The following is a 27,203-nucleotide window of genomic DNA, read 5'->3' as shown; positions in this document are numbered from 1 at the left end:
TAGAATTATTTCATTTTTTATGGCTAATAGTCCATTATATACTTCTTTATCCATTTATCTGTCAATGGAGTTCCTTTTCCACCACACTTTCTCCAACATTTATTTGTACACTTTTTGATGATGGCCATGCTGACCAGCATGAGGTTGATAATTCATCGTAGTTTTCATTTGCATCTCTCTAATGATTAGCTACACTGAGTATCTTTTCTTGTGTCTGTCGGCAACCTGTAATGTTGTCTTTGCAAAATGTCTGCTGAAATCTTCTGCCCATTCTTTTTTTTTTTTTTTTTTTTTGACTGGGCTGTTTGGATTTGTTTTGTATTTTGAGCTGTATGAGTTGTTTGTACATTTTGGAGGTTAATCCCTTGTTGGTCATACCATTTGCAAATATTTTCTCCCATCCTGTAGGTGGTCTTTTCATTTTGTATATTGTTTTCTTTGCTATGAAAAAGATTTTAAGTTTAATTAGGTCCAATTTGTTTATTTTTGTTTTTATCTTCATTACTCTAGGAGACATTCAAAATTATGTTGCCACAATTTATGTCAGTGTTCTGTCTACATTTTCGTCTATGAGTTTTATAGTATCCAGTCTTACATTTAGGTCTTTAATCTATTTTGAGTTTGTTTTTGTGTATAGTGTTAAAGATTGTTCTAATTTCACTCTTTTAAAAAATTTTTAGAGTATAGTTGACTCACAATGTATTAGTTCCAGGTGTACAGTGAAGTGAATCAGTTATACATACATATAATATTAACACATTATATACATATATACATAATTTTTTTTCTCATATAGGTTATTAAAAACTATTGAGGTTTCCCTGAGCTATAAAATAGGTTCTTATAATCTATTTTATATAGTAGTGTGTATGTTATGCCCATCCTCCATCTTCCACTTTCATTCTTTACTTGCAGCTGTCCAGTTTTCCCAGCACCACTTATTGAAAAGATTGTCTTTTCTCGATTGTATATTTTCCCCTTTTTTGTCATAGATTAATTGACCATAGATGCATGGGTTTATTTCTGGGCTTTTCCACCCTGATCCACTGATCTATATGTCTGTTTTTTGTGCCAGTACCATACTGTTTCGATTACTGTAGCTTTGTAGTACAGAGTGAAGTCAGAGAAAATGATTCTTCCAGCTCCATTTTTCTTTCTTAAGATTGTTATGGCTGTTGAAAATTCTTTTATGTTTCATACAAATTTAAAAATGTTTTACTCTAGTTCTGTGAAAAATGGTCATTGGTAATTTGATAGGGATTGCACTCAATCTGCAGATTGCCTTCAGTATTATAATCATTGTGACATTATCGATGCTTCCAATACAAGAACACAGTATGTCTTTCCAACTGTTTTTGTCATGTTCAACTTCTTTCAACACTGACCTGTCAAGAGGTCTTTTGCCTCTTTAGGTAGGTTTATTCCTGTGTATTTAATTATTTTTGATGCAGTGGTAAACGTGATTGTTTCCTTAAGTTCTTTTTCATTGTGTTTTGTGCCAACGCATTGGTAGTTTATAGAAATGCAAGAGATTTCTTTGTATAAATTTTTTATCCTGCAATTTTGCTGAATTCATTGATGAGCTCTAGTAGTTTTCTGATAGCATCTTTCAGATTTTCTGTGTATAATATCATGTCATCTGAAAACAGTAACAGTTTTACTTGTTCTTTTCCAATTTGGATCCCTTTTATTTCTTTTTCTTTGACTGCTGTTGCTAGGACTTCCAAAATTATGTTGAATAAAAGTGGTGGATTAGACACCCTTGTCTTGATTCTGATCCTAGAGGAAATGTTTTCATCTTTTCACCATTGAAAAAAATTTTAGCTGTGGGTTTGCCATACATGGCCTTTCTTATGTTGAGGAAGTTAATGAATATTTTTGTCATTATGAATCTATTTTTGTCCTATAAAGAGTCTTATTTTTGTTAACAGCAATAAATCTATGTTCACTTTACCCTGGAAATGTCTATTCTGGACACATAAAATTATTACCAATAGAGTGTTATAGGTGTGTGGCAGAATTACTGATCCTAACTCTTTTTTTCTCCTGCTTAGTATCCTAGTGTTTGCCAGGGAACTTTACATACTTCCCACTTCTTGACCAGTGTGACTATTGACTTATCAATATATCTGTCTGTGTAGCAAAAATGGATGGTTTTAAACAGATTGCAAGTTTTTTTACAAAATGACACCAATAATGGAAATTAAAATAGTAGAAAAATGTTTTAAAAATCTAGAATTAATCTATAACAAGTCTGAAAAATCCATGCTAAAGTAATCATGTCTGAAATAACAGCAGAGAAAAGGCTTATTATTGCCCTATATTTTTGACTTCACTCTATTTGTATGAAGTAACTCAATTCAAACATATATCCCTCAATTATATTTGATATGAAATTAAGATAAATCATTTAATATAACTAAAAAACTGTTAAAATTATTTCATTATTTTCCTGGTTTATATGCTAACATTTTTCCCCCTGGACCCAACTCCGATCACATTTATCTTGTTGTCTAAATTCATGCTTGATATATACTGGATTATCAGATAAATCTACTGAGTATATGAGATTTATATATATATATATACACACACACATATATATACAAATTAATTAAAATATGCTTTAAAATAATTAGAACATGAAGTAGAGATGAACTACACATAAATTAATATGATTTGTCTGTAGAAGCTCTCAAATATATTTAAAAAACTCAATAATTGCCAAGAACATTATAATTAATATTTTAATCATTTGCAATTAAATTGTCTAGCTTAAAACAAATTATTTTGGTAATAAAAGTAAAATTTATAAAGTAAAAATTAAAAATTGTATTATTTATATATGAAAAATACTCAGAAACAGAATGTGTTCATTTAGACGAGGAAGTCTTTAACAATCAATGACTAGGAGTTCCTGTTGTGGCTTAGTGGGTTAAGAACCTGACTAGTACCCATGAGGATGCGGGTTTCATCCCTGGCCTAGCTCACTGGGTTAAGGACTCAGTGTTGTAGCAAGCTGTGGTGCAGGTCACATTTGGGGCTCACATTCCAAATTGCTGTGGTTCTGATTCGACCCCTAGCCTGGGAACTTCCCATATGCTGCAGGTGCGGCTCTAAAAAAAAAAAATTAAGTGAACATTCACTGATAGAATAAATTTTATTGCTATCATTCTAAAATATTACTTTTCTAATAAGTTTATTATTTTTGCTCTGTGAGGCATTTAGATAATTGAAGATCAAGATCACACAATGATTTCTCAGACTAGCTTTCAGCTGAGTCTGAAAAAGATCTGAAAATTACATACATTTCTGGTATCTCAAAAATTATCTTTTTAACTATTCTGGCATCTGTACTATGCTTTGGTATATTACAATTCAATAAGATGCTTAAAAATATAATGCTGGTGGTGACTAAAAGGAGTAATTTTAATCATACATAGTGTATTTTAGTACTTTTACCTTTTAGTATCTTCTGTAGGATACCCTGATCACAAAGACACTGAGGAGATCTCCACTTTCTCATCATTTTGTAGAATATTAGTGGACACTCCAAGTCACTGATTCCCTTGACTGTTTGCTTAAGCAGCCTCTTGGAGGCAAAAGACCATATGTCTAGGGTTTCTGTCAAGTCTTAGCCCTTAGAAAGAAACATGTTTATTACTTAAACATAATTATTTAAAGCATATGGATTTCATAGCATACTGATTCACAGAATGCTTGACTATTTTGAGCTGTGCTAACTTGGTATGATTAGGTCTACACTTGCCATCTTGGAAGCACCAATAGTTCTTTGGCTTATGGTTTCACAGCATTCCAGTGAGCATGCTAGAGGTCAAATGCCTTTGTAAGAATTTCCATTAAATATAAGTAAATTAAACAATAGTAATAAAATAATTTCCCTTACTCTGGACTTATTTTACTGTTTCTCAAGACCTATTTTAGTGATTGAACCAAATATTTAAAGATATATTTATTTAAATTGGACATCTGAAGCAAAATACAAATTTTAAGATAATATTTCATTTTCACACAAATAACATTTTATTCCTTTAAGGTGAACAAATATTAATGCATACTGAAAATGTTAAAGAAATCTACTCCCATTTTAGCAATAGAATGTGTGCAAATTAAGGCATATGTAATAAAATTAATAATCTTAGTAATCAACATAAGGTTTTAGACTTGTCTCTGTACCAGGAAAGCAGATGAACCTTTTCAATCTATCTATAATCTGTAAAATCAAGTTGTATGTATTAATTTAATTATACAAATAAGTAATCAAATTTATATGAAGAGGAGTTCCCATCAGGCCCAGCAGAAACAAATATGATTAGGAACCATGAGCTTGTGGGTTTGATCCCTGGCCTCACTCAGTGAGTTAAGGATCCAGCGTTGCCTGAGCTGTGGTGTGGGCATAGATGCAGCTCGGATCTGGCACTGCTGTGGCTCTAGGATTGGACCCCTAGCCTGGGAACCTCCATATGCCAGAGGTGCAGCCCTAAAAAGACAAAAAAGACAGAAAAAATTATATGAAGATAACTCATATAGTATTAGACTCAGAAGAAATCTTTGAAATTCTCTACTCTAACCAAGAATTCAATAAAGCTCCATACATCCCTGCAGAATTTAGTGCCAGAGAACCCACTATCAATAGACCATAATAGAAGAAAATGTGAGAAAAAGCATACACACACACACACACACACATACACACAAAATTGGGTCACTATGCTGTACAGCAGAAACTGACTCAACACTGTTAATCAACTATACACTAATAAAAAATAAATTTTAAAAAGTATGCCATTTCTTTTTTATGTAGCACAATATTTAAAAAAATGTAGCATTTGTTATATAGAGCTAAAATCAGGCTCCTGAATCTTCTATTTGCTCAATGTAATTCTAGTCTCATGAAGGTTAGAGTAAATCTGCTTCAAGTTCAACAATACAGCTCTTCATGTTCATGAGGAAAGGCCATTTATCTTACAAATTACATTTATTTCAAATAAAACATACAAAGTTCTTAGAATTCATAGGCAATAAACCAGCAACATTAGAGTAAGTAAATACCCAATATAGGTCCTTTATTTATGATGAGCCCAAGAGTTTGAGAGTCAACCTAACATTAAAGGTGGAGCACGAGGAGTAAAAAAAATGAAAATAAATACAATTAAAAGAAATTAAACAACATAATACTTTAACATAAATAAGTGAAACTTTCATTTGAAAAATCTAAGATTCTCTTGTTCAGTTAAGGGTGAAGGGCACAAGGGAAAACTCACTGAGCTTCTAATTCACTTGGCTTCCTGCAACAACCCAGGTTCATCTATGGAGATTTTCATCTCTAAGAAATATAATTTGAAATAATTAAATAATATAAAACTTGATACAAGAACATTTATATTGTTTCAATGAATGTAGTGGTCCTTTTATTATTATTTCTTTTGGGCGTTGGTTTGGGTTCTCAGAGGAGAGATAAACTACTTAAATGACATATATAGTTAAACACAATGTCAGACACCCCACATGATCCAATTCCATGATCATTAACAAAAGAAAATGTTACAAGTAAAAAAATCATTCTAATCCTTTCAGTAAATTTAAAGAGTGAAGAGGTGAAACAGGGCAGCATTAAGAAAGCATTCTTGTTTGTCTTATGAGTAGCTATCTACTTCTAAAAGAAAAGGTCATTTTCCATTATTAGTGTGGTAGAACTGATTCAGCCTGTTAATAGTATGGTGATATTGCCCAATGCTAAAGCTTAAAATTATTAGGCACTAGTATTATACAAGGTTCTGTAGGAGAGTCCATGCTTCCCTTTAATTCCATTGAGATAAATGCAATTTCACGAAAAAGAAAAATGATAATTCCTACAGTTGAATTGTCTCAATTAGGTGGTTTCAATCTATGATTTTTGTAGCAGAATTATAAAATCAAAAGAAATATATATTTTTATAATTTGAAATGGAATCAACATCATATACAAAATAGATACCTTTTTGAAAACATGGTCATCATTAGGAAGTTTGATCTAAATATATTTATAGTATCACATGGAACACATTCATATACAATGTTTAATTTAATTAATTCATTTGTTCAGCAAATATTGCTTATATACTTATAATATCTGATGCCACTGTTGCTACAATTAATACCAACTGGGGTTATTAGATGCAAACTATTGAATTTGTAATGGATAAGCAATAAGATGCTGCTGTATAGCACTGGGAACTATATCTAGTCACTTGTGATAGAGTTTGATGGAGAATAGAGAAAAAAATGTACATCTATATATGTGTGACTGGGTTACTTTGCTGATAGTAGAAAATTGACAGAGCACTATAAACCAAGTATAATGGAAAAAATAAAAATTATTAAAAATAATTTAAAAAAATAAAAAAATACGAAGCTGTATTTTTGGTTATTGAAAAAAGTATAGTAATGAAGACAAATATTGAAGGTACATTTCTTAAAAAACAAAAACCTGACATTCCCAGCTCTTAATTTTACACAATTCACTCTTTGCCCTTGTTGAAGTCACCTAATAACCTATGAATTCTCTCATTCTTTTTTGGAGATTTTGTTTTAGGCTCAGTCTCTTTCTCTGAAACACATCTGTCTTAATCATTGGTGGGCTATGCCATGCCTAATATTTCCAAAACATACCATCATAAGCCCCTTTCCTTCTGTTCTCCAGCTCTCCCAGTCAGCCATTTACCCCAGCGTAATGGACCAATACCTTGGTTGAATATAAACTGAGATATATCTTCTGACTAAAAGTGTACCAGATTTTGTAATAAATAATGTCACTTGATCAATAATTATCTGAATTTTCCCAAGTCTTGATTTCAGCCATTTAACTGCACCTAGTCTCCAACTCATTCCCTATAGTAGCTAACTTCAAAAAGCTTTTCATCACATTTGGACTCACTGTCCTTTGATCCTCTCTCCTTTATCTATCTTTCAACAACCAAACAACCTTAAATTTAACGACCTTAAATTGTAGTTAGTAATTATGACTATGTACAAAGATATATCCTCAACTTCCTATTTCTTGCCTGCATCCATGCAATTAAACATGGGATAACCAAATAATATTTCTGACAGGTATCACTTTAAATTCATGATAATTAATCTTACAAAGATGTTTATTTTGTCCAGCATTCATACTATATATTTGCAATCCATTTACTATTAGAATACTCTAGATAAGTAATCCATATTTTCTTCTCTCTCCTCTACCAATCCAGCCATCCTCAACCTCAGCTGATGATTTTTCTCGCTATTTCCCAAAGAAACTGGAAGAAGAAACATTCATGAGCTCTCATCTTCACATATATCCATCTAATTTGATCTCTCTTGTGTGTCTTTACTTTTCTACTAATACTTGACAAACTTTATTTATTCCTATAATGTATAACCCTTTTACTTGATCACTAAGTTCTATTCCCATTTACCTACTCAAGAACAAAATGTAGTACTTGAGTATTCATTCAACAGGATGATAGAATGTCCACCCTTTGCCCCACATATTTGGAATGTGTCAGTTATGCAGGATTTCTTAAGACATAACTTTACTCAGTCATTCAATTACACAGCTTAGTATTTGATTTTGCAGATCCCACATTATACAGGATTATCAGATTCTTAGAATAAATCCATCTTAACTGAAGTGTGTTTATATTTAGAACTAAGAATTTAAGGCACTGTTCCAATAATCTGTAAATTATCTGTGAGTTAATATTTAAATTCATGTTTTAAAACTGACATCTTTATAATACTTAGGTTTCCCAAATAAGAAATTATGTATTAACTCCATAATCTATTACTCCCAAGAAGTTTTTTTCAACCATTACATGCACTTTAACAAGTTATTTTATCATGCAATGCTACTGTAAATTGTGTCACAAAGTATATTCTAACTGCATATCAAAGATGCAAAACAGAGGATGCATACTTGTAATCCACAGGAACGTACTGATACAAGACATAACTCATTTTATATAATAAAATCTCTTGGAAAAGGCAACAGTAAAGTAACATAACATTGTTCATGAAACTCAAATACGCAAGAGATGAAAGCTCCAGAGAGTGAAGAAATATCCATCATATGTAGCTAGTTTAATAATTATAGAGCCAACAAGAACCTGAGAAAATAGGCTGACTCCCTGGTAGATGCTTATGTTCATTACATGGAAAGAAGTAGAAATTTTAGAACTCGCTGAAGTAGATTCTGAGGTGATCTAAGAATTGGTTGTTTAGGGGGACTCTGAAATAACTATGATTTACATGTTTACAATAATAGAGGAAAGAATAGAGAAAATATAAAAAATGAGAATATAATCAAAGATTTGAATGCAGAGAAAAGGTTTAATAATCATGAAACTGAAAATACAATATTTAAAATTAATAACTTAGGAGATGGGTTGTTGATATGTTAGATGCAATAGTAACAACCAAAAGTAAAAGGAACAAGTCAGTAAAAATATCTAAATTACACACAGAAATACAAAAGGACAGAAAAAATTAAACACCAAAAATACTCTCTAAAAGAAAAAGTAAGCACAATTTACAAGGAAGAAAATAATAAAAGGAAGTGAATATATAAATGAAAAGAAAATAAATGTACAATAAAGACTATCTACAAAATTTAAATCTGCATTTAAAAGTTAATAAAACATTATGAATTTCTAGAAAGGCTAGGTTTTGAAGGATTGAGAGAGAGAGGGAGAAAGGAAGCATAAATTACTATTATAAGGAATAAATATAAGGTTATCAATAAAAATCCTAAAGGCATAAAAGGAAGCTATTATCAAGAACATAAAATGAATACATTTCAAAAAAAAATTTTTAAAGGGCAAATACCAAAAAAATCTGAAGCTAAACAAAGCTAATGAAGATATAGAAAATATGAGTATTAACTAATGATATTGATTATTAGAAATCTTGTCACAAAGTAAACACAAGCCCAGATATTTCCATTAATTATTTTTTCCAATTATTTACAGGGACCAAATCATCATCATCATCATCATCATCATCATCATCTCTCACAGATTAGTAAAGAAAAGTAACTCTCCTTTGATATAATGGTATTAATGTATAAATAACCTTAATACCAAATCCTAAAAAGGATATGAAAACAGAAAAATCATAGATCAGGCTACCTTATGAACAAATATGAAAAAACTCATGAGATAAAACATTTAAAATAATAAAAATGATATACTGCATGCTCTTAGATCACAGTAGAATTAAACTAGAAATAAAAAACAAAAAAGATAACTAGAAACTCCCAAAATACTTAGAAATTAAACAACATATTTTTTTTTTCCTTTCCATGACCACACCTGTGGCACTTGGAAGTTCTGGGGCTAAGGGTCATTTCAGAGCTGAGGCTGCAGTCCTACACCACAGCCATGGCAGTACCAAATCCGAGTCACATTTGTGACCTATGCCTCAGGTTGCTACAATGCCAGTTCCTTAACCCACTGAGGGAGGCCAGAGATCAAACCCACATCCTCACGGACACTTTGTTGGGTCCTTAACTGCTGAACCACAATGGGAACTCCAAACAACATACTTCTGAATAACTCATGGTTGAAAAAGAAATTTCAATAAAAATTTAAAATATTTTGATCTAAACGAAAGTTAAATACAACTTAACAAAATTCATGAGATACAGCAAACTGTGCTTAGAGGGAAATTAATAGCACTGGATGCATGTATTAGAAGAGAAGAAAGATCTAAAATCAACCATCTAAGTTTCTATATTAAACTAGAAAGAGAAATGGTAAATTAGACTCAAAGTAAGCAGAATAAGAGAAATAATAATTAGAGCATAAATCAATGCAGTTAAAAGCAGGAAATCAATCAGAGAAAGTCAATGAAAAGAAAAGTTTGTTCATTAAAAAGACCAATAAAATCAATAAACCTCTAACCAGGTTACCTAAGGGGAAAAAAAAAAAAAAGACATGAAAGAGAGGACATGACCACCGATTCCAGCAAAGTCAAAAGGATAAAGAAGGGATACTATGAACTTTGCCCATTAAATTTCAATAACTTAGGTAAAATGCACCACTTCCTTGAAAGACACAATCTGCTAAAATTCATACAAGAAGAAATAGACAATCTGACCCTTATCCAAAAGAGTGGAAAACTAATCTCCTTACAAAAAAACCACACACAGATGTTAAGAGCAAAATTATTCATATTTGCCAAAACTTGGAAGCAACCAACATGTTCTTCAATAAGTGAATAGGTAAATAAACTATGGTGCCTCCAGACAATGGAATATTACATAAAGCTAAAAAGAAATAAGCTATCAGAGTTTCCATGGTGGCACAGTGGAAAGGAATCTGACTAGGAACCATGAGGTTGCAGGTTCGATCACTGGCCTGGCTCAGTGGGTTAAGGATCCAGCGTTGCCGTGAGCTGTGGTGTATGTCGCAGATGCGGCTCAGATCTGCATTGCTGTGGCTGTGGTGTAGGTCGGCAGCTACAGTTCCAATTATACCCCTACCCTGGGAAACTCCATATGCCGTAGGTGGAGGCCCTAAAAAGCAAAAAATAAAAATAAAAATAAGAAAAATAAAAATAAAAAAGAAATAAGCTATCAAACCATGAAAAGACATGCAAGAATCTTAAATGTATATTAATACATGAAAACAGCCAGTCCGAAAAGACTACATACTGTATGTTTCCATATATACGACATTATGAAAAAGGCAAGCTATGGAGACAACAACGACAACAAAAAATCAGTGTTGGCCAGTGGTTAGATAGGAAGGAGGAATGAATAGGTAAAGCATAGAGGATTTTTAAGGCAGTGAAACTATTCTGTATGCTATTACAATGGTTGAAACATGTTTATACATTTGTCTAAACTCATAGAACATACAACACCAGTGTGAACTCTAATGTAAACAAAGGACTTGGGAGATAATGATCTGCCAATGTAGGTTCAGTGATTTTTAACTAATGTACCTCTGTGGTAGGTGATGTTTATATCGGGAGAGGCTGTGCAGGTGTGGAAGCAGGGATTACATGAAACTCTCTGCACCGTCTAACAATTTTGCTATGAAACTAAAACTGCTGTGAAACAAAAAGGTGTCTAAACACACACACACACACACACACACACACACACCCAAAAAACCATAAGAGAATAAATGCAATTCAAACCTAGTGATACATATAAAGGATAACTTAGCAAATCAGACCAAGATTGTTCCAGAAATGAAAGGGTAGCTTATCATTCAAAACAGCTAATATGTTTTATATTCAATGAAAAAAGCAGAAAAATCACATGCTTCTTAGCCACAAATCAAACTTTTGACAAAATTCAACTCCTATTCATGGTTTTAAAAAATGTATTTAGTAAACCAAAAATGGAAGGAATTTCTTTAATTTGTTAAATATTTGTACCAATAAATGGTAAACATCATATGTGATAATGAAATACTAAATATTTTCGAGTTTGGAAATTAAAAATGCCCACATTTCTCAACATTGTACTAGAGATCCTCTCACCATATTCAGCTAAGGTATAAAATTAAAAGGCTTTACTATTAGATACATATTACACAAAATCAATATACTAATATAAAAATCAAAGTTTGATATTATTTAAAATAACACTAAATATAATAAATTAATGAGAATAAGATCTCTATACTGAAAATTATCAAACATTACTAAGAGAGATTAAAGAACTAAATATAGGAAGTCTCAATATTTTATGCTGAATTTTCAAAATTTAATCTATAGAGTCAATACAATAACAATCAGAATGTTAAGTTCCTAAAAATGGAAATTTAAAATAGACTTTGAAATTCTTTTTGAAAATGAAAAGGGCCAAGAAAAGACAAGTCAAAATTGGATAGGAGTAGGACTTATAATAGTAGATATTCATAGCGTCTAAACTTTGGGTATTGGCACAAGTTAAAATATGAGTAGAGAAACACATCCACCCTTGACTTATGACAAAGATGACACATTAAAAATGTATTTTGACCTCTATCAATACTATACACACAGACAGCTATGGACTACAGATGTCTACAATTTAATAAAGTATGGTATAATGATACTTTATTATATACAGCAAAGACAGTGAGTATTAGTTACAACAATGTGGATATATCTTACAAAAATATGTTGGTTGAAATAAAACAAATATAAAACCTGTATATTTTCTTTTATTCTAGGATGTTCTAAACCACAATAAAGACCTGGAGCTATAATAAATAGTATAAAAATAAAATTTTAGTGCCTATATTTTGGTGAAGACATGAATAAAATTTTGTTGGCTTTATATCTAGGATAATAAGCTGGGTTATTATGGCTAGTTTGACAGATTGGTTATACCAATATATATTCCCTCCAGCAATGCATGTGATTTATAGTTGTTCTACATCTTAACCAATACTGACACCACTTGCAAGGGCTATAGGAGAGTGGGTGATGTCATCAGGTGGAATTTTGGTTATGTCAAGCAGTTGATGGAAATGCTCAAAGAGATGGTAACAGATGTAATAGTCTGCTTGTTAAAGATGGTCAGTTCAGGAAAGCACAGTGGAAAGATTTGGGTAGTGGATCTGCCTAAGGACAAGAAACTTTAGAGCATTTAAGAAGATAAAGCTGGTTTCGATGATGTCTTTGCTCTGCACGCTGAGTGATAACAATATGGAATTAAGACATGATGGGTTAGTTGCAACAGTTCCTTTGGGAAGTATAAGCACTGGGACTAGAATGAGAGGACCTATCTCACTTCACATCACTTATACAGACTTTAAGTGTTTGTCAAATAGGATACTATTGGTAATAGTAATGTTTATTTCCTAGATCTATAGTAAGAAATGAAGAAGAAAACTTCAACTATAACAATATCTAGAAGACCATAAGTGCTAAATAAAATGCTAACATTTTGTATTGCCACTTTTAATTTTCTTCCTCGTTGGTAGCTATGGTCAAATGATGAAACTAATCTGACTTACCTTTACAAGAGCTTTTTTTGTTAAGACCTTCATGCCCATTGGTGTCATGAGAGCATGCTAAACATTTGTTAAGCCACACAGTAAAATTTTAGCAATGAAAATTTGTCAATAATTAGTAAAACAAACACACTCCACATTTCATTTCAGGATGACCCCCTACTGGCAGCAGGAGAAGAAAGAAGGAGGAGAACAAATAGTAAAGAAGGACATCAACTAAATAGAACTGAGATTTCTGTAAGCAATAATAGCTGTAGAGGCCAACAAACAGACTGGTGATCAAAAGACATTCCAAATCTATCTAAAAGTTAGATAGCTATTCACACCAGGTTTCTAGTGGGTTTCCAAACTGCTAAGGAGAGCACTATAGTGAGGAATTCAGAGTCTATGGAAGCAAAAGGGGAAAACAGTGTCTGTTTTGCTAATCTGTTCCAAACCAAGAATGTCAGCTACAAGAATATTGGTCCAGGCCCTGAGGGGTTTTTCCAAAAAACTGGAGAATTTAAGGATGAGAACATAGTTTGTTCCATATCTTCCCCCTTTTTTAAATTAAGAATTTTAAAAAATCATACAAAGCCTAACTAAACCAATTCATTCTGAGAAGGCAATTCTTCCTTAAAACATTCTTTAAAATAAGCTCCTAACTTTACCAAGCCATTTACTTATTCAGGAATTTAACAAAAGAGACTAACAGTGGTTTTCAGATGAAGATACATTATGGTAAAAAATATCATTACACAAAAGTAAGAGCAGGCAAGAAAGCTAAATTTATGATACTGAGTGACCAAGAAGATAAATTATCATGGTAATTCCTCCATTATATGTGAATAGAATATAGCTGTGCAGCACATCAGTTACCAAATAGCTTTGTAAAGTACTGAAAAATCATATTCTTTCACATTAGTTACATTACTTTCAATTTGACACATATTTGTCTCTAATAGCCTCTTGAACACTAAAATTGCAATAAATTCTACTAACTGGATTGGTCATAATAAAAATTTCATATTAGGCAAAATTTATCTTTGTAGCTCTGCCACTTTCCATATCTGCCCCACTAATTTCCCCAGGAGAAGACTAAACGCTCCAATTTAAGAACATTTGTGACTTTCAGTCTTCCTATTCCATACTCCCTACTTTTGGTGCCTTGACTGCTTTCAATCTTCCACTGCACACTCCAAAATTTTCACTTGGGTCATCTCACATCATGCCACTAGGAAAACACTTTCTACTTTTAATTATATTGAAAGGATTGCTAATCAGTAGACAGTGATATTTTGCTATAACTTAGAAAACTAATATCCTCTTTGCTTCTTGCCTCTATCACTTATACCATACCCTCTCTTTTATCTAACCTCTTCTTGCTTAGTGGCATTCATTCCCTTCATTCTATAAAAAGTTTCCATTATTTATCCCTAAATTTTTAAAACTGTCTTGTCCTTCTAAATACTAGCATTTCTTTTAAAATGTTTTTTCTATTGTTATCAAGTTGTTGATGCATATTCTCCTACCATTTATAATTCAAATAGATATTGGTTGAATCACTACCCAGAATTTACTCTCAGGCCAACAGTCATTGCAATGCTCTCAAGACTAATAAATACTTTTTATCTTTACTTTATTTAAGTTGTCTGTACCTATCCTTGTCATAGACTTTTGAAGAGAAAACCAAGACTGCACAGAAATACAGAGGTCTGTTGCTTGGAGTAAAATGGGGGGCCTCCAAAATACTTCTTCCCATCTTAGAACAGAATTTATTTGGCAAATTTATCCTTTATTTGTGATCTTATACAAATTTTCAGGTTCAGAAAGTTTATTTGATTAAAAAAATACAACTTACCTGTGTTTAAAACACAGATTCTAGGCCAGGCTGGTTGTGCTGAATCCTGGTTCAACCACTTTCTAGCAATGACACCTTAAATAAGTTTCTTGACTTTTCTTTCCCTTGGTCTTCCACTCTGTAAAATAAGAACAGGGATGTAGGGATGTGGCAAGGATTACACGGGATAAATAGGATAAAGCACAAAGAACAGTACCTTCTCATTAGAAATGTTTGTATTAAATATTATCTAATTAACCTTTAACTCTTAGGATTTTAAGCTAAGAAGTTAGTAAGAGAGTGATAGGTGGCAGTTTGATACAATAGTATACCTTGACATAATCTTTTGGTGACTGAACCCAAACTAGAAATAACTAGAGAAGCAGTTTGGACAAATCGTCCTTCATGCCTAGAACATAAGCATTTCAGATGGAACTGTAGATGACTTCTTGTCACGATGAAGTTGGAACCTCATGCTAAGCATAAGAGAGGAGAAAGAAGATTTTCTGAAGACAACAGAGGTCTCATACCAGCTGTGATCTGCCATTTCCCAGAAGTAGCTATGAACTGCCTCTCTTTTGAACATTATTATGTGAAAAGCCAGTATTATTTTTGCTGTTTCTTAAATGATACAGAATTTGGTGCCTAAAACTGTGATGCTGCATAAGTATGGAAATGACTAAATGGAACGGATGGAAAGTGAACAATGAGGTTTCACAAATATCAGTTAGAAATTTTGACTGGAAATCTTCTAGCCCTTGTAATGCAATAAAAAATATGTGGTCAAGTTTTTATCTTCTTAATCTTGAAAAGCAGATTGCATCATCAGGCTATACATAGTGATAAGAGAAATGTCCTTTAAAAAAGATCTGGAATATTGTTCTATGTTTAGCAAAATCCTACAAAACGGAGAATTCAGACCTGAGCAATTCTGGTGGGGAAAATCACAACACTTTACTTGGTAAAAGAGGCAAAGTTAACAAGGCAAAGTAGAATCTGCCTTGATAAAATGATTTTCTCAAGTCTGAAATGATCAGCAATGGTTGCAAGATAGGAAACTTGGGAGATAGTATGATATGGCACAAGGCAAATACCCTTATGTGTTAAAATTCTGGCTATTTAAAGAATATTTAATTAATCATTGAGAGGCAAATAGTTTTATTACAACTACTGCATGACTGCTTGGACAGCAATCAGACCAAGTTATCCTTGGGATTTCCAAAATACCCTGAGCTTTACCTAATAAGAAATATACTGTGTAGAGGGTAGAATAAAAATGATTTGAACTATGACTCAAATATGCAATTTATTTAAATGTTATAGGACTGGTCAGTTATAACTATAATGTGCATTTCAAATGTGATATCTACTACACTATTTCAAATCATCAATGGCTTACTCTTTGGCAATACTCTCCTAAATTGCCTTTCATTTTCATTGTTATATATTAGTAATTATTTTTACATACTTCAGGTGTGGAAAATAAAATGGTATACATAACCATATTACATATTGTTATGTAACAATATAAACCATGAATAATCACCACCCAGCCTAAGATAGAAATCTTTATAAGCACAGCTGAAGCCTTAGTTCACATACACCGCTCTAGTGAATCCTCCCCCAGGACTATAATCCTGAATTCAATCTTCATTATTCTCAGTATTATCATACATTTCCTACTTATGTATATGTCTCTAAATAATATTGTCATATTTTTCCATATAAGTGGTACATTATGTGCCCTTCTGAAAATTCTTTGAGTTCAACTTCATATGTTTTAGGATTATCCAATCTGATAGATGCAAATATAGTTTATCAGTTTTACTATGTTGTTTTCCACTGAATGACTATACCAAAAGTATTTGTTCAGTTATTCATGTTTCACAATTTCATTACTGTTTAATGTTGTTTTGCTATAGCAAAAATGATGATACAAATATTCTTTTAATATGTTTCTATTTTGATATTTTAAAAGTTACAATATAGTTGATTTACAATGTTGTTCCAATTACTACTGTATAGTAAAGTGACCCAGTCACACAAATATATGTGTGTGTGTGTGTATATATATATATAATATTTTTCTTATATTATCTTCCTTCAGGGTCTATGACAAGATACTGGATATAGTTTTCTGTGCTATATGGTAGAACCTTATTGTTTATCCATTCTATCCACAATGTAACAGTTTGCACCTACTAACTCCAAACTCCCAGTTCATCTCACTCCTTCCCACCTCCCCCTTAGTAACCACAGGACCACAACTCTGTTCTCTATGTTTGTCCCTGTTGTTTAGATGGGTTCATTTGTATCATATTTTAGATTCCACATATAAGTGATATCATCTGGTATTTGTCTTTCTGACTTACTTCACTTAGTATGAGAACCTCTACTGAAAATGCTGGTGAAAATGGCATTATTTCATTCTTTTTTATGGATGAATACTATTCCACTGCATATATGTACCACACCTTTTTAATTCACTCATCTGTTGATTGACATTTAGGTTGCTTCCATGTCTTGGCTATTGTCAATGGTATGGCAATAAACAAAGGGGTGCATATATCCTTTTGAATTATAGCTTTGTCCAAATAGATGCCCAGTAGTGGGATTTCTGGATAATACAGTAATTTTTTATTTTGTTTTCTGAGGAATCTCCATACTATTTTCCATAGTGGTTGTACCAATTTATAGTCTCACCAACAGTGTAAAAGGGTTCCCTTTGTTTTCAACAAACCCTCTGTAGCATTTTTTTATCTGTAGATTTATTAATGATGGATATTCTGACTGGAATGAGGAGGTACTCATTGCAGTTTTGAATTTCTCTAATAACTGGTGATGTTGAGCATTTTTTTCATGTGCCTACTGGCTATCCATAATGTCTTCTTTGGCAAAGTTCTATTTAGGTCTTCTGCCCAGTTTTTGATTGGGTTGTTTCTTATTTTGTTGTTGAGTTGTATGAATTGTTTGTATATTTTGGAGAGTAAGTCTCTGTAGGTTGCATCCTTTGTAACTATTTTCTCCCCTTCAGTGTATTCCTGGATTTGTTGCTGTTGTTGTTGTTTTGTTTGTTTGTTTTTATGGTTTTCCTTGCTATGCAAAAGCTTCTGAAGTTTAAGTCCCATTTATTAATTTTTGTTTTTATTTCACTTGCCTTGGGAGACTGACCTGAGAAAACATTTGTACATTTTGACGTTTTGCCTATGTTATCTTACAGGAGTTCTATGGTGTCATGTCTTACATTTAAGTCTTTAAGCAATTTTGTCCATTGCATGAGAGTGTGTTCTACTTTCACTGATTTACATGCAGCTGTCCAGTTTTTCCAGCCCCACTTGCTGAAGAGACTTTTTCCCATTTTATATTCTTGCCTCTTTGTCAAAGATTAATTGGCCATAGGTACCTGGATTTATTTCTGGACTCTAATTCTGTTTTACTGGTCTGTATGTCTGTTTTTGTACCAGTACCACACTGTCTTGATTACTATAGCTTTGTAATATATCATGAAATCTGGGAGAGTTATGCCTCCTGCTTGGTTTTTGTTCCTCAGAATTGCTTTGGCAATTCGGGGTCTTTTAAAGTTCCATATAAATTTTTGGATTGTTTATTCCAGTTCTGTGAAAAATGTCATGGGTAATTTGATAGAGGTCACAATGAATGAGTATGGCAAGTTTAACAGTTTAACAATATTATTTCTTCCAACCCAGGAGCATGGGATATGCTTCCACTTCTCTGAATCCTCTTTAATTTCCTTGATTAATATTTTATGTTCTCAGCATATGTGTCTTTTACCTCTTTGGTAAGGTTTATTCCTAGGGTTTCTTATTTTTTGGTGTGATTTTAAAAGGTGTTGTATTTTTATATTCCTTCTAATATTTCATTATTAGTATACAGAAATGAAATAGACTTCTGAATGTTCATCTTGTATCCTGATTCTTTGCTGAATTTTTTCATCAGTTCAAATAGTTTTTGTGTGGAGTCCTTAGTGTTTTCTATATATGGTATCATGTCATCTGCAGAGAGTGATAATTTTACCTCTTCTCTTCCAATTTGGATGTCTTTTATTTCTTTTCTTTGTCTGATTGCTGTGGCTAGGACCTCCAATACTATGTTTAATAAAAACATTGAGAGTGGCCATACATATATTGTTCCAGATTTTAGCAGGAAGGCTTTCAGCTTTTCTCCAATGAATATTATATTGGCTGTGGGTTTGTCATAAATGGCTTTTATTATGTTGACATATGTACCCTTCACACACACTCTGGTAAAAGTTTTTATCATGATTGGATGTTGAATTTTGTCAAATGCTTTTTCTGTATTTATTGAGATGATCATGTGGTTTTTGTCTTTTGTTAATGTGGTATAGTACATTGACTGATTTGCAAATGTTGAACCATCCCTGTGAACTTGGGATGAATCCCATACAGTCATGGCATATGATCTTTTTACGTGTTGTTGGATTCAGTTTGCTATAATTTTATTGACAATATTTACATTATATTCATTGAAGATAATTGGACTATAATTTTTTTGTTATCTGGTTTTGGTATCAGGTTAATGGGGGCTTCATAGATTGTCTTTGGGTGTGTTCCTTCAATATTTTGGAATAGTTTAAGAAGGATCAATATAAGTCCTTCTTTGTATGTTTGGTACAACTCACCATCTGCTCACAGAATTTCATTTGTAGCGAGTTTTTAAATTACATATCCAATTTCATTTCAAGTGATTGTTCTGTTCAATTGATCTATTTCTTCTTGATTCAGTTTTGCTGGGCTGTATATCACTATAAAGTTATCCATTTCTTTTAAGTTGTCAAATTTGTTGGCATATAATTGTTCATAGTATTCTCTTTTGTTGGTTTTGTTTTTTGTATTTCTGCAGTATTGGTTAAGATTTCTCCTTTTATATACCTTATTTATTTGCATCCTCTCTCTTTTCTTCTTGGTGAGCCTGACCAGAGGTTTGTCAATTTTGTTTACCCTTTCAAAGAACCAGCTCTTGGTTTTACTTATTTTTTTTACTATTTTTTTAATCTCTATTTTATTTCCTCTCTGATCTTTATGATTTCCTTCCTTGTGCTGACTTTAAGTTTTGTTTGTTCGTTTCTAATTCTTTTAGGTGGTAGGTTAGGTTTTTAACTTGAGGTTTTTCTTGAGAAAGGCCTGTATTGCTATGAACTTCCCTCTACAAACTACTTTTGCAGAATCCCATGGATTTTGTATGGTTGTTTTGTCTCAAGGTATTTTTTAATTTCCTTTTTGATTTCCTCACTGACCCATTGGTTTTTTAGTAGCATGTTATTTAGTCTCCTTGTAGTCATTTTTTTCTGATTATTTTATTGTGGTTGATTTCTAGTTTCATGCCACTGTGGTCAGAGAAGATGCTTAAAATAATTCATATACTCTTAAATATGTTGAGGTCAGTCTCGTGCCCCAGGATGCAGTCAATCTTAGAGAAATGTTCCATGTGTACTTGAAAGAAAGTATATTCTGGGCTTTTTAGCATGTAATGTCATGAAAATATTAATTAAGTTCTCCTTTAGATTTGGAAAGTTTTCTGCCATAATTTCTTCAAATACAGTTTCTATACCTTTTTATTTTTCTTCTTCTGCAATGTCTACTATATGCAGATTGGCATGCTTTATATCATCCCATAAATCTCCTATGTTGCTTTCTTTTTTTTCCTTTTCCTTTGGCTTTCTGTCTGCTATCCTGATTGGGTGATTTTCATTATTCTATCTTCTAAGACACATATTCATTATGCCATTCAATGGCTTATTCATTATGCCTTTAGCTAAGCTTTTATCTTGGTAAATGAATTTTCTAATTTTTCTTGGCTCCTCCTTAGAGTTTATAGTTCCTTTTTAAGTAATCTGCCTTTGTGTTGATATTCATTTTTAATTCCCTTAGTATTTTCATTACCCCTATTTTGAACTTGGTGTCTTTTAGACTCCAGAGGTCTGTTTCATTATTTTCTCTTCCAGTGGAATTCTCCTGCTCTTTTAACTAGGAATGATTCCTATGCATCTTCATTTTTGCTTATATTTTTCTTCTTCTGTGAATTTAGGGGAAATAATTATCTACTGTAGTCCTGGGGGATTATTTATATTCAGGAGTATCCCTGAATAGCTTGTGTGGGTTTAAAATTTTGTTTTATTTTGATGTGAGGACTGCTTTTGGTTTGAATGCTTACTGTCTTTTTCCCCAGTGCATGCAGACTGTTATCCCCTTGATAGGTGGTATGAAGGTTCATGACTTTTGCATGCTTCCAGGGAGGTGAAGGTAATGGGCAGTGCCTGCAAATGGCACCTGTATGCAGGGCCCTGGGCAGTGGCAGTGACCCTCAGGGAGGTGGGGGCAGAGCCCAGAGCCATTGGCAGAAACAAGGCAGGGCATGTGTGCTCCCAGAGAAGTGGGGAAATTTGTGGCTCTCCATTGCATCAGAGACCCCAGGGTGACCTGGGAATCAGGTGTTACTTAGTCATGGGACCCTCAGTGGTGGTGAGTCTCATTCACCTCTAGAGTCAGAGATGGCAGTGGTTGTTTGTACCCATGCCTGTAGCCTGAGCAAGAGGTACACCACTGCCTGAGAGCCTTAATATGTGTAGGGGTCTTGCCCCCTCCCCTCTTGCACTCCCCAATAGCATCTTGCTTCTCTGGCAGGCTCAGGCCTTCTCCTGCACCCCCTCAGCTGTTGTGCACCAATCCCTGGCCCTCTCAGGCTGTTTTCACACAGCCAACCCTAGTCCTCTCCCTGGAACTAACCTCTGAAACACAAGTCTCAGAGCCCAGCCTCAGATGGAGTCTCAGGCTGTGGTGTACCAGGTGGTGATAGCAGGCAACTCTGCAGTTTTCTCTCTTCTTTCCCCCTCCTCAAACTGGCTATTGTGCTTTTCTCTGACACTTTGAGACTCCTCCTCTATCCCAACTGATCTCCCCACCAGTTAGGTGGCCTCCCAATGTGTGGACTCCTTTCCTCTTTCACAGCTTCCTCTCAGGAGTGCTGGTCCTGTACTGATTGCTTTTCTTTTTTTCTTTTTTTTTTCCTCTTCTCTTCCTCTGTCTCCCCCCCACATGTTTTTTTCCTACTCAAGTTACGTGGAGGGCTTCTTTCCCTTTTTGGAAGTCTGAGGTCTTCTGCCAGCATTCAGTAGACATTCTGTGAGAACAGTTCTTCCTGTAGATGGTTGGTTTATTTGTTTGGTTGGGTTTTCTTCATGTGGTTATGGGAGAAGGTGAGCTCCATGTCCTCCTCCTCCATCATCTTGATTCTGACTCTATGGTACACACTTTGGGTTATACAAAATGGGGGTCATAAAGTACACACATATTTAGTTCTATAAGGTATAGCCAAATCACTCCCTAAACAGAACTGTAAGTATTTACACTTCCAGTAGCAATATATGAGATTTCCTATTTCTTTACATTCTTACCAACATTGTTATTGGGAAAAATTTGCATGGTAGGTATTTAACTGTAGTTATAATATTACATTTACATAATTTTTGAATGTTGAAATTCTATGCATTATACAGCTCTCCAAGAAAGAGAGTTTATAATATTTTGCCATCTTTACAATTTAGCCTTTCTGATCTTACTTTTCATTTATAGAAGAGTATTCTGAAGTCTAGATACTAATTCTGTGCCAGTTATGTGAATTTCAAATATATTCTTCAAGCCTAAAATTTGGCTTTTATTCTTTTTAATAGTATCTTTTCAAGCAATAAATTTTAATATAATCAAGTTATCACTTTTTTCTATATGTTTTCTGTTTTCACATATTTTAACTCTATATCCTTTAGTCATGAAGAAAATTCATATTTTTTATTAAAATTTTTAAAGTTTTCTTACATAAAAATATTTAATACTCAGGGATTTTGTATATGATGTGAGCATATACTTTTTTTTAATATGGAAAACCATTTTTAGCATCACTTGTTAACTTGTTCTTTTTTCTTCATTGATATGTAGATTCATTTTTGTCATATGTAAAATGTTAAAAGAAACATGGGTCCATATCTGGGCTCCTTCTTCTATGGTACCGATTGTCCTTACCACAGCAAAATACCACTGTCTCAGTTATCCTTTCTTTATGGTATATCTTAACTTGTATCACTGTATTGACGGCCTTCTTGTTTTTTGTTAAAATCATCTTGTCTGTCACTGAGTCTTTTCTAGGTCATAGATATTTTCAAATCAGCTTGTCAAGTTTCACCAAAAAAAAGAGATTTAAATTAGAATGCATTTATTCATTAATTTGGTGATAATTGACATCTTTGTGATAATAATTCTTTTATTCATGAAGACACTATATATTGATCCATCTAGTTGTTCATATCATATTATGCCATTCATAAAGTTTTAAAAAATGTTCTCAGTAGAAGACAGATATCTCTTATCAAGTGCATTCCTATGTACATTATATTGCAAACTTTATCCTTGTAAAATATTTTATTTTGGAATACAAATGTAACTAAATAAAAATGATTTTGTAGCCAAAAAATATACTTACAATCTTATCCACTCTATTAATTTCTTAGTATATCATTGTTCCTTCCTTCCAGTTCCTACACTGGCTCCTATCTTTGTCATCCCAAACTGGTTAAGGATCTTAGATATAATAGTGGATTAAAGTGATTACAAAAGACATTTTTGCTTTTAAAGAATATGCTTCTAACATTTCACCATTAAATACTACACTGTCCTTCATTAGCTTTAGGAATTGCTATGCATTCTTAGTTTGCTAAAAGTTTTGTACTATATAGGTATTGACTTTCAGTAAAGACTTTTTCTGCAAATATATACTTATTGCATCTTCTGTCTTCTAATTTTATTTTTTTTAATTTTTATTTTATTTTATTTTTTTTGTCTTTTGTCTTTTTTGTTGTTGTTGTTGTTGTTGTTGTTGTTGTTGTTGTTGCTATTTCTTGGGCCGCTCCCAGCGGCATATGGAGGTTCCCAGGCTAGGGGTTGAATCGGAGCTGTAGCCACCGGCCTACGCCAGAGCCACAGCAACGCGGGATCCGAGCCGCGTCTGCAACCTACACCACAGCTCACGGCAACGCCGATCGTTAACCCACTGAGCAAGGGCAGGGACCGAACCCGCAACCTCATGGTTCCTAGTCGGATTCGTTAACCACTGCGCCACAACGGGAACTCCTGTCTTCTAATTTTAAATAAGGAAATTTACATAAGTAGATTCTCTAATAAGTCTGATCTTTTATTACATACCTGGAATGAATCTTACTTGGTCATGGTGTACTAAATGTATTGCTGGGTTTATTTTGCTAGTATTCATAAGGCATTTACCTATGTTACCTTTGTTAAAAATCTTCATTTGATTTAGGCTCTATTTAAATGGTAAATTATCCAAAAAGCTTTCATGGTCATCTAAATATTCTTTTGATCTTTTCTTTCTCTTTCCTAGTTCCTCTACCCTCTACCCTTGGTTTTCTTAACATCATGTTTGTGACTTTCCTCTTCCCTTCACTTTGTCTGTAATACAATTAAAAACATCCATCTTCTTATGCATTTGGCTTGATTGTTAGCTCTAGAAAGTCAATAATAGTCCCTTATTTGTTATTTTGAAACTATATGTAGTGTCTTGCATGCTGTTTTTTAAACATATAATGATTACCAACCCAGACATTTTCATAGTGAAATGAATAATTCCTCCTTGAGGCCAGAGTTTATTTTTTGAAGAAGTTGATGGTTTTTCTTGTACTGTTTAAGAGAGAAAATTCCCTTGAGTAGTGAAGGAGAAAATTAGTTTAGAAGAGAAACAAAGTAATTAACATAGGATATAAAGCAAGCAATAAAGACAGTCAAATATAACAAACATAATGAAATTAAAGTGGCATTAAGGGAAGTATCAAAGTTACAAGAATCAAAAATGCTAAACTAAAATTGCAATTTATTAATCTGTATATAATAAACATTCTAAAATAATAACTTACAAAGTGTTTCTGCAGGCTTTACTGGGCAGAGTTACCAGAAACTAAGGTAACTCAACATGTCAGGAAAAAGGAATGAGGAAACTGAAAGGAAAATGCAGCACTTTATTAGCCTAGGGAAATGACTACAAAGACTACAGAGGAAAGTGATAGAGGAAATAGAGATAGAAGAACCAAAATCTCTTTCATTTTTGTTGACTAGTTTATTTGAAATCTATTTTTATTTGTTTCTCTGCAAACAACTGCAACTTTGGAATCACAATATAAGAAATAAAGTACTTCTTACCCATCATCGTCTTATATTAACTTTATCTTAATAAAACAAATTATATTCTGCAATTATAAATCAGATTGTGATCAGATTGTGTTAACTGTCTCTTTATATGTAGACAATCATCTATTCAGAGCACATATTTGAGGCACAAGTGGATCAAAAGGCTCTCATGTCCATAATTTAATTTATCCACTTTAAAGATATATTCACATTTTCAATTATTTAATAGTGTTTTACTGCATATTCAGTTTTCTCCCTTGGAAAAAAAAACATATATATAAATACACACACACACATAAGACATGGATGTAGATATCAACATGGGCACAGGCCTCATGAGCCTTCTCTAATTATGGAGCAAAAGTTCCTAATACCTTTGAGAATAACAAAATATGTAACCAAAATACTAAGTATAACTACAACAGCCTTAGAGAAAATAAAGTTTGGTTACAAATTTTGGACGATGTTCTATTATCTGGATCTTAAATGTCTATCATACTAGAAAATATGATTTCAAATTCTCATATATGAGTAATCCAATTTTTCTACATTTTTATCAGCATTTATTTTTACCGCTTTTTTTTTTTTTGTCTTTTTGCCATTTTGGGGGCTGCTCCTGTGGCATATGGAGGTTTCCAGGCTAGAGGTCGAATCGGAGCTGTAGCCGCCAGCCTACGCCAAAGCCACAGCAACACAGGATCTGAGACACGTCTGCAGCTTACATCGCAGTCAGGGCAATGCTGATCCTTAACCCACTGAGCAAGGCCAGGGATCAAACCCGCAACCTCATGGTTCCTAGTCAGATTCGTTAACCACTGAGCCATGACGGGAACTCCCACTATTTTTTTATTTTAGCCATTCTGACTGGTTATAGTAGTATGTTATTGTAGTTTTAATTTTCATTTTCATAGTGATAATAAACAACTTTTTACATGATGATGATGATTTGCCATCTGTGTATCTTCTGTAATGAAATGTCTTCACACATCTTTTGTCCATTTTCTAATTGTATTGTTTTTTCAAATTCATGTTTGATAGTTCTTTATTTAGTAAAGATGAAAGCTTTGTTGACTAAAGATTAAGAAATATGTCCTCTAGTCTATAGCTTGACTTTTCATCCTCTTAGAGTTTTTACAGACCAAAGTTTTTAATTTTAGTGAGATGAATTATCAACTTCTTCTTTATGGATTGTGCTTTTGATATCATATCTAATAACTCTTTACTTAGACATAGGCCCTAAAGATTTTCCTCTATATTTTTGTCTTGAAGTTTATAGGTTTACATTTTACTTTTAGTCTATGATCTATTTTGAGTTAATTTTATATAAAAGGTATTAGTTTTACATGGAGAGTCACTTTTTTGTTTATGGATATAGAATTTCTCTAGCCTTGTTCTTTGAAAAGTTATCCCTCCTTCATTGAATTGCTTCTGTTTCTTTGTTGAGAGTTAGGCATATCTGTGTGGATCTCTTTTTGAGTTCTGTATTTGTTTCCATTGATCTATGTGTCTCTCCTGCTATTATCACACAGTCTTGGTAGAGTAGCAGGAATAAATTACATCTCTAAATAGCAAATCTACATTCATCTGTTCAACAGCATTTTATAGTTTTGTTACATGTATACCTAATTGTTTCATTTTATTTGGGGCAGTTGGGAGCTATACTGCACTTTTCATTTTATTCCCTAATTGTTTATTGTAAATATATAGAAATACGATTGATTTTTGTGTGTTGATTTTGAATCCTATGACTCATTAGTTCTAAATGGTTCTACTTTTTCTTTTTTTCAATAAATTTTCTGGGATTTTCTACATACACGATCATGTTATCTACATAGAATTTTCCTCCTCCCTCTACAAACTATATGCCTTTATTTTCTATTATTTTATTAGTGAAGTGGCTAAAAATACCGGAATAATGTGACTTGGAGTCCTGAGAGCAGACATCCCTTCCCTGTTCTTGATCTTAGGAAAAAGTCTTTCATCATTAAATATTATGCTAGCTGTAGGTATTCTTTATAAGCTTAAGGGAGTTTTCTTTTAGTCCATGTATACTAAGAGGGTTTTGTTTTTGTTTTTCATCAAAATTGGGTGTTGAATTTCATCAAAAACTTTTTTCTTTTTCTCTTCCTTCCTTTTTTTTTTCATTGAAGTACAACT

The sequence above is a fragment of the Phacochoerus africanus genome, chromosome 10, assembly GCF_016906955.1.
Source record: "Phacochoerus africanus isolate WHEZ1 chromosome 10, ROS_Pafr_v1, whole genome shotgun sequence".
In the NCBI taxonomy this organism is placed as follows: Eukaryota; Metazoa; Chordata; class Mammalia; order Artiodactyla; family Suidae; genus Phacochoerus; species Phacochoerus africanus.
This window is presented reverse-complemented; position numbering follows the sequence as displayed.